Consider the following 9835-nt stretch of genomic DNA (forward strand, 5'->3'; position numbering starts at 1 on the left):
ATAGACACTCCCACACCATCCCACTTTAGTTCCTCCGACACTCCCCCCTAAACAGAGCTGGACACGCCCACTTTTCTGACTTTTTCCAAAGTAGAGGTGTGAAAACACCCTGCTGAAACGAGGGGGTTTCATGGCCCTTTAAAAATACACTGTGGAGTGTGGACCACTTCTTTAAGAGAAGATGGTTGAGTAAAATGAAAACCTGATAAATATTTACCTTTTTCCTGGTCAGATTTTTTTTTTAAGTTGCCAGCTACCGTCAGTATTTTTCCAAAATTTCCACCTAAGCATGTAACGTCACATCATGTACCTCATGCAGGCCCCTACTGTTACATACATAAAAAATTTATTGCCGTAAAAACTCAAATGCAGGGAAACCTTTTCTCTTACTTGACAAGTTATTTCTTCAATAGCAGGGAAAGAGTTAAAAGTTCACTCACTATAAATGGTGAAAAACTGTAACGGACCAAACAGGATATCTCATGTAATTCTACAGTAAATACTTCTTAAGGTTTAGATTTTGGAAGTCGAAACATTGTCACTTTTAAATTTACAGTGAAAAACATACTGACATTCCTACTATTGCAATAGATGCAGTATTTACAGTAAATATAATCTAAATACAATACCAATGTATTATGTAAATTTAAGACATGCAACAAAAAATATTGCCACTACAATGTTTCCAAAAATACAGCAGACGCTAAACTTAACAATAAATGTACACAGAGGAAATATTATTATTATGCAGGCCATTAATACATGCACACTAAAAAGTTTTATCGGTCTAGTTTCTGTTACTTCTCTTCATAAGTTAGGCCCTTCTCAGACGTCTAGGTGTTTAACATCTTTTTTATTGTCTCAAAAAACAGAAGGGCTAGTGATGACCTGAAGGTGAAATCTATGCCATGTATGCTGTACACGTACACTAGCATACACATAAATAAACTTGAGTGTATGTATATGCACACTCAGACCATTGGCAGAATTGACATTCAATTAAACGAGGCTGCTTGTCTAGTTGGAAGACTCAAAGTATGTTGAAATCAGAGGTACCTGACAAGAGAAAATATACCAGTTTGCCCAAATAGTTATAAAAAATTTTACCAAAATGTACTAGGCATGTTGTCACCCAAAGCCACCTCCACTCCCCAGTCAAACACTTCCATGTTGCAAAAGAAAACTTTTATACACAGTTGTATCTACTAGTATTGTTTATAGGTACAATATTTCAAAGACTTAAAAAAGTTTCTGAAAATTCCCAAAGCATCGTATGTAGTGGCAGAACTGCAACAAAACAATATTGTTGCAAAAAATAAACAATATGGAGAAAACACTCCATAATCTAATAAACAATGTATTCCTGCTTAATAAGAGAAGTATGCCTAGTTCACACTACAGGATTTTAAGGCCAATTTGCAAGTTACTAAGCTTGCCAACTGATCGGCCTGTGGTTGAAGGAAAATCTGCAGGTGCTCTATGAACTACTGAATGACACATCAAAAAGGCTCAGTGAGTCGTGACCAACACCTCACAGATGAAAATCCAACATCTACCATGCTAAACATTCTATACCAGGGGTCACCAATCTTGGTCCTGGAGGGCCAGTGTCCCTGCAGGGTTTAGCTCCAACTTGCCTTAACACATCTGCCTGGGTGTTTCAAGTATACCTAGTAAGACCTTGATTAGCTTGTTCAGGTGTGTTTGATTAGGGTTGGAGCTAAAATCTGCAGCACACCGGCCCTCCAGGAACAAGTTTGATGACCCCTGTTCTAGACCATTTTCAGAGTCAGCCGACTCAACCACACATAGGGTCAGGTGTAGTGACGAGCTGAAGCCAATGAGAGAGCAAGTCATGAGCTGAATGGTTGTTGTGTTCAGGAGTTTAATAAAAACGTGATTGGCCAGAATTGTCATCGATGCACTCCCTTTACTCTGTATTTACACAGACACTAGAGCATCTTAAAGTCACATCAATTGGCTGAACCGTGCAGATATATGAGCAATTGACCCACTGACACCTCAGCTGATTGACGATACTTTCTAATGCTTTCAGAGTTTTCAAATGCTGTGTCAGCCAATAGTATTCAGTTTTCTGAAGGCGGTGTCCTCAACATTTTATTGGCTGTGTTTTGGGGGCTGGACTGAGACGTTAGGTGAAAGAGTTGTTGACGAATCATGTAGTGTGTGACCCTCCCTTGTGTAGATAAATTATGTACTGTCATGTAGAGTAAACAAAACAACAACTCAAAAACAAAATCAAGTCATGTAGTCTAAACGCCACAACGATCTGCGATAGTGTAAACTAGGTTTTAGTTTCAGTTCAAATGATTTTGTTTTGGTTTGTTATAAGACAGCATATCCATGTTTATAACAATTATAACTATTTGTAATTTTGTATTATAAATGTTAAATTCTACATTGTTATGATAAAAAAAAATCTTATTAAAATAGCCTACAAGTACAACTAAAAATGTTTCATAAATCAGTTACTGTTTGCATTGAATGTGTTCACCCACATTCACCCACATTTGGGTTCGCACTGTTAGAGGAATTAAGTCAAATGCATTTTAGACCACCTCGGAATGTGGTCAAAACAGCCCCTTCACACTTGTACTTAGCATTGTCCACTTTTGATCTGATCAACAAAAAAATATCTTATAGCAGACGCGAACAGGTTTATGGTTACAAAGGACCAACAGTTAACGAAACATGTTCCTGTAGCAGCATAATTGTAGCAAATAAACAAATTCTTAACCACAGACAAAATAGTAGTTGCCCAACCAACATTCTCCTGTTGTGTGTCATAATGAGCAAGTAAAGTCTAATTTCAATTCTTATGGCAGTTTTAAACGTGAATAATGCTAGTCTGATTTTTACGAGCCACTGTCATGCATCTGTGATGTGCACACCTCAGAATATCCAGGTGCTACACTTCTGCACTTTAGAGTTCCACCTTTCGCATTGGATCACTTTATAAATACTCAGAAATAGATTAGATTTTTCACATTTGTGAATCAATTCATCATCACTCACATCTGCATTACAATACAAACTGTTCCACAGAAAAATGCCACCAAATACAGGCATGAAAAATGTTGCCTCAACATCCTACAAGAGCAAACAAAGAACAGCGCAATTATTGGTAATAAGTACTCTTACAATAACCTTGTTATGGCAACAATTCAAACAGGAAGTCCATGTCTTCCCTGGTGGACCTTTGCTGACAAACATGTAATTCTCAAAGCAGGTTACATAGAGAAACATTATTACTTTCATTAACGGACCAAAACAAAGAATGTTGTACATCACTTTTTAAAACACTTTAAATTTTTGTCTGATATATTTTTACTGTAAAATTTTAAATGTCTCTTCTAAACACAATATAGAGCGATTACAATTCCACCAAACAATCATACTGCAAAGATTAAAAAAAAAAGTATTGAATATTCGGCAACACAATGTCCCAATCACAATAAATTGTTCTTAACACATTTGTGCAATACATTTACACTCACAAGTAATATATGAAAAAATAAACTATTTATACATCTAAATGCAGAAATACATACAGATGTAAAAAAAATCTAGATCACTCAGAATTTCTGTATCTCTTGATGTATTAATATAATATTTATGTTTGTTTGATTCTATAAAAGACTGATAACAGCCCTTTTCATTTTCAAATAAAAAATACTAAACATTTAAATGAATGAATTATAACATTTTTTTCTAGAAAATGAAAAAAGCTTTTCTATCTTTATTTAATCCCAAGCTATGAGGCATTCTAAACACCATTAACCCTGGGTAAAGTCACATTTCACATCCTGTGATTTGAAAGTGGCATTAGCACTGCATTTTAGCTGTAGTTATGAAACTCTGATCTTAAGCAAGGTTAGCAATTCATTTAGAAAAATATACAGCATGAAACATCTGTTCCACCCAGTATTAACACTTAACCCCAAGTATAGTATGATAAATAGTGTGAAACATGATTACATACAAGTCAGGATCCTGTTAAACCAATGTTTGTTTACCCAGGGTCAACAATATCAAGTGTGAAAAGCCCTAAATGGTCAGAATAACATATATTTTCATTTGTTGAGATTAACTATCACGGTTATTCCACCAAATATTGTTTACTTAACTGTTCTAAAGTTAAAACAATGCGACCAAGTAGTCAGAAAATTAAAGCATGTCTAACAACAGGGCATCTTTTTAGTTATGTATGCAATAACAAAATAAATATGAAAGCTAAATGCCAATAACGTTGACAGAAAAAAAATAAAGTACAAAACTACAAGATTTTAATACAGAGAAAGGGAACTTTAAAGTGGTTTATACTATTTTACAGTAATAGCAATGACTTAAGTAAAGGGGAAATTGGTGGTAAATTTGGCATAAAGCGTCAAAGCAAGAGCAAAATTGCACCACTACGAATATTAAAACCGCACAGTACATCAGTGAAGAGCCACAAACCACCCTGCTCGTTTAAGTTATATAGCACATTAACGCCAGGCAGTCGGCTGCACATCACTGTCATTGATTTGGGCAGATGTGGATTAGGAATAGCAGTGATGGCCAGTTGGCAGAGCCTGAAAAATAATCTCTACGCAACATGAAGCAAGCGCTGGCAAACAGGAGCTGCGTAGAGATTATTTTACACGCTTTGCCAACTGGTCATAAGGGAAAACAACAGCCTCACACACAAAACACTAACGCTATCCTCCAAAACCACATCAAAGCTCTATATCTGAAATAAAAAGCGGCGGTTGACGGATTAAAAATACTGTGAAATTTAACTTATGTGTTGACTGTTTAACTCGCGTCTTGTAACCGCGGCCTCCATGTTTCGTGAGGAGAGGAGGGGGAAGACCTACCTATTTCATAATATACATATCTTCGCAATCACATATCAATTCAGACAGGCGCAATAATCTAGTTAAATGATATATAAATCGAAAGTGTAACAAAAAGAAGATGAGAAAATAAACGATCATATAACTGATGCTGCGGGATTGATTAGAGGATTTGATGGCGAGAACAAAACAAAATGGCGGCGGTGAAGCGAGGCCAGTGCTACAAGCACATTAGCATCGGGATTTATGACGATTTAACAACACTGCGCTCACATAGAAACCCAAATTGAGAATTTTAAACTACAATATAACATGCATTTAACCAACAACTTCACCGGATCCTTGATTCCCAACCAAAACAATGCACTTGTCTGTCATGCAGTCTCAGCCAATGCACGTCCAACGTTAATACATTTCTTCAATCTACAAGTAACGTTAGCACTCCACCCAAACACGAACCTAAAATCTGCTAGCGCTCTAAACAAAACACCTAAATGGTAGGCTTTTAAAAATACACATGGTAAATATTCACCAAAATGTGACACACAAGCTGTGTTGATAGCATGCTAACGTTAGCCGACACCGACAGATGAAAAGCAGGACAGCTGTATCCCAACACTACATAAACAAACACCTATATAATAAAGCCTCGTCAATACACTCGATTGGTCATTAGACACAGCTACTAACCTGGTCTTGTCCCGACTTGTCTCGAGGTTGTATCGTGGAGTTATTAGCAATAATCGTGTACTAGCTACCGTTAGCACAATCTCTTACAAAAGCTCAAAACAGGATTATGTGTTGAAGAGATCTGATGGGGATTGCTGAGGACGGATGTGTGCAGTGAAGCTTACTTGTACTCCTTTTTCTTTTTTTCCACAAAACAAATGAAAAAGGAAAAATAAAATAATATTGCGGGGGTCGATCCGTCACTATTAGAGCCGTCAACGGCTTCTGAGGATGGTAGCGCAAAGAGGGGCGGATTCAACTTCAGGGGGCGGAGCCAAATTAACATAATTAGTTGCGAATATGCCTCTTGGCCAATCAGATAATGTATGATAAAATTCTATTTACATCTCTGTTAAGCACACCCCTCGCTCACTGATAGTAATTCACTATGAATGAACTATGAGGACAAGGCTTGGACAAGCAGGTTCAACTTCATATTATCTTCTCTTAGTCAGAATAATTGTTTTAATAAGATGATTCACTGTGCCCTGTCAACGGTTAGATAAAAAAAACCTATAGTATACCCCACTGGGTCGCTATTGAAAAAATGGAATTACAGACAGCTCACTTCCAGCCCTACTGTTTTCAAATACTAAATTACTCACATCAGTTAAGATTGATAACTGGATTGTTTCAAACTGTTTAAAAATATGGCGTCAAATCAAGAAGTGCTGCAAATTAGCAGACACTACTACTTCTGCCTTTAGTATATTGTAATCATGCACTCCTCCGTGTGCTCCGGTTTCCACCACAGTCCAAAGACATGTGGTCAACCCAGACTAATTCTGATTATGTACCCCTATATACATTTCTGGAGAGTGCAAAATACATTCTAGGAGCTATGTTTTTAAAATAATGACTCAATTCTTGCAAAAAAAAAGACAAAAAAAACAAGAAAAAATGGTTTGGTATTAATACATTTGCATTTGTGGATATGTAATTTAAAAAGAAAATAAATTAAATTTATAACAAAATAAGCATTTCTCTCAGTAGAGGCAGATTCATAATAACAAAAAATATTTTATTTAAAAGTAACAGAGGGCAAAGCAGTGGCGCAGTGCTGTCGCCTCACAGCAAGCAGGTCGCTGGGTCGCTGGTTTGAGCCTCGGCTCAGATGGCAATTCTGTGTGGAGTTTGCATGTTCTCCCTGCGTTCGCGTGGGTTTTCTCCGGGTGCTCCGGTTTCACCCACAGTCCAAAGACATGCATCACAGGTGAATTGGGTAGGCTAAATTGTCCGTAGTGTATGAGTGTTTGTTTCCCAGAGATGGGTTGCAGATGGAAGGGCATCCGCTGCGTAAAAACTTGATGGATAAGTTGGCGGTTCATTCCGCTGTGGCGACCCCGAGTTAATAAAGGGACTAAGCCAACAAGAAAATGAATGAATGAATAAAAGTAACAGAAACATCTTGCTGTATATTATCATTAATGAGCCAGTATGTTTCCAAAATTACACAGCATAATTACAATCCCAAAATAAATGAACAACTGAACAACTTTGAATAAATGAACAACTTTTTTAATGAAAAGAGATCTAATTTTTTATTACAAAAAGTTTATAGAAAGGTACACTTTTTTAGGAAAGAGATGATTGTTATTTTTTAAAGACCATAGTAATTCCTGATGTTAGGGCTCACCTAACCCTACCCCTTACAGTGACGTCACTCGCTTCACTTGAGCTTGCATCATAAAGACTGCATCCAGATACTATTGCCCATCTATCTCTGACGTGACATTCAATATTTGGAGGCTAAACGGTATAGTCACCCTGGAGGACTTGTAAATTGAAAAAAATTTGCCCTTATTTTCTCAACTAAAAAAGAAGTTTTCTCTCCCCGAAACACTTTTTTTGACATTTACAGATTAGAAACTATGTAAGTCACGCAATAACCAATTTTGAATCACTGCCAACTGAAAGGAAGGTTTACAGGCTACTATTGATCTCACGTGAATCCAAACATTTGATTTCAGATTTTGTATAAGTGTTTTTTTTCAAGAACTGAGCTACTCTACAATTTATATGAAGAATGCTATGGAAGAGGAACTGGAATACAGATTGATACATGAGAGGAAAGCCCCAAAGATGTTAAAAAATGTATATGTGGACGTAACTTTTGTTACGTAAGTTTGGTCTATCTTGACCCACTTTTAAAATACATTTAAATTATTTTTGAGTAAAGAAAAAATTCTACCAATCAGATCGCTTCGAGAAAAAGCACGACCATAAATCGAAATACTTCCTGTGTTTATCAAAATCATTGCAGTCGTAACACACCAAAATATCTGGCCCAGTTTAGACCCAGTTATGGGTTATTAACTTGGTTGAGACTTGGCCCAGATATGGTCAATGTTTGGCCCTTGTATGGAAGCCAGACTTGGTCCGATCATGTACCATAATTCACTGTGACATGTGGGCCAAGCAAAGGCTGATTGTGTGGGCCAGATCTTGGCCAGAGTAATTTTGCTATTTGGGAAGTTATGCATAGACTGCACTCAAAATCTAAATTACACAGAATTGTTCCTACCATTTCCCCTAAGACATATGACCTGTGTAAGTCTGCGGAAGGCTTCCTGACCCACCTCTTTTGGATGTGTCCAAAACTTTATGATTTCTGATGTGACATATTTAAATTGTTTTCTAATATCTATGGTTTTACCTTTACACCTGACCCAGAAATTGCTGTATTTGGGAACTATAGTTCTCTGCTGGATCATGATGTACAAAGCACCCTAATTTATGGAATGATTATTGCTGAGAATGTTATTCTAAAACTGTGGAAATTAGATTCTGTTCCTCAATTTAAGACATGGTTAACTTATCTCACTTAAACATTACACATGGAAAGAGTTTGTTATGGAGTTATTGATCATTTTGCTGAGTTTTACAATATAGGGCAACCATTTCTTTATCACCTGGACCAATATAATGGGAATTCTGAGCAGCAGTGTAATGCTTAATATGCTTACTACCTCTATCGACTGTCTCTTTGTATTTTTATTGAAACCATTTATATGCCCAAATTGTGTTTTAATAATAACTTAATTTGTATTTTTTATTTTCTATTTTTCTTTATTTTAATTATTATTACCGTTATTTTTATGTATTATCATGCTTATTCCTTGTATTTACTTGTTAAAAAAACCCTATAGTATCACCCCTCCACCAAAATTCTTTAATACAATCACAGCATCAAAAAAAAAATAAATAAATAAATAAATATATATATATATATATATATATATATATATATATATATATATATATATATATATATATATATATATATATTTATTTTTTTTAGGTAAAACGTGACTTATTTTGCTTTTTAGGATGGATAGAAAGTTTAAAACAGCAGATTTATTTAAAATGCATTTCTTTAAACATTATAAAAGTCTTTACTGTCATATTTGATCAATTTGATGATGAATAAATCTGTGTTTTTGTCTTGTTTGTTTGAATGTTATTTTCATTTTTGAATGTTAATACATAACAGCTAGTTTCCACACTTAAAGTAATCAAAAATATTTCTTGCAGAAAATCATTTTAGAATCATTTAAAGAATCATCTGATACTAAAGAATGGGGTAATGATGAACATTTGCATATTCATTCATAAAAAACAAATTCACCACAGCGGAATGAACCGACAACTTATCCAGCATATGTTTTATATTTATAAGGACAGTGTCTATTTTAATACAGTTACTTTACTATCCCGGCTCTCAACAGTGTTATTCAGAGACCTCACCCCTGAACGCCCCCTACTTATAGCAAACACAACAGCAGTCTGGTAGCGATATTGCTGCTTTTTTCGGGGTAAATTATTGTGATTTCCCGATTGCAATAGAGAAATACTGTAGACTGTAATACTGTAAGAAGATATCTCTGTAGACGGAAGGCATTTCATGTCAAGTTCAGCCTTATAATCTTAAAATGTCAGCCAAATCACCCGTTTTGTCATCACTTTATACATTATGCTTGAGAATCATTCAAAAACTAGCTCTAAAGTGACGTTGGTGAATTAGTAACGGCTTCTGCTGTTTTGACGTTAGCTGCACATGTGAATGGCAGAAGAAAGTAGTTCCTAATACAATTTTGGACAATACTCTGTATTAGATTTTCTTTTGATATACACAATTGTGCCGTCAAACTGTTGTATAATCGCAATATCACACAAGTAGCAGTGTGATATGGCTGTATTTCAGGACTGGTGGGACACTATAAAGCAGGAGGCTGCACGCCTTCCAC

The 9835-nt window shown here is 35.8% G+C and overlaps 1 protein-coding gene across 4 annotated transcripts in view; it reads right to left on the reverse strand.

Moving 5' to 3' along the window:
* Positions 1-5815, reverse strand: part of prrc2a (proline-rich coiled-coil 2A) — a 29403-nt gene extending 23588 nt beyond the window's left edge. For 2 of the 4 annotated variants that reach the window (NM_201347.3, NM_001365423.1), the window contains exon 1: positions 5550-5770. The gene's annotated coding sequence lies outside the window, so the exon portion shown is untranslated. Of the gene's footprint in view, positions 1-5549 lie in introns of all 4 variants that reach the window. The other 2 variants (XM_087294150.1, XM_087294152.1) reach the window with 2 other exon arrangements.
* Positions 5816-9835: the final 4020 nt, after the last annotated feature.

Source organism: Danio rerio, chromosome 19 (genome assembly GCF_052040795.2).
Source record: "Danio rerio strain M-AB ecotype USA chromosome 19, GRCz13ab, whole genome shotgun sequence".
In the NCBI taxonomy this organism is placed as follows: domain Eukaryota; kingdom Metazoa; phylum Chordata; class Actinopteri; order Cypriniformes; family Danionidae; genus Danio; species Danio rerio.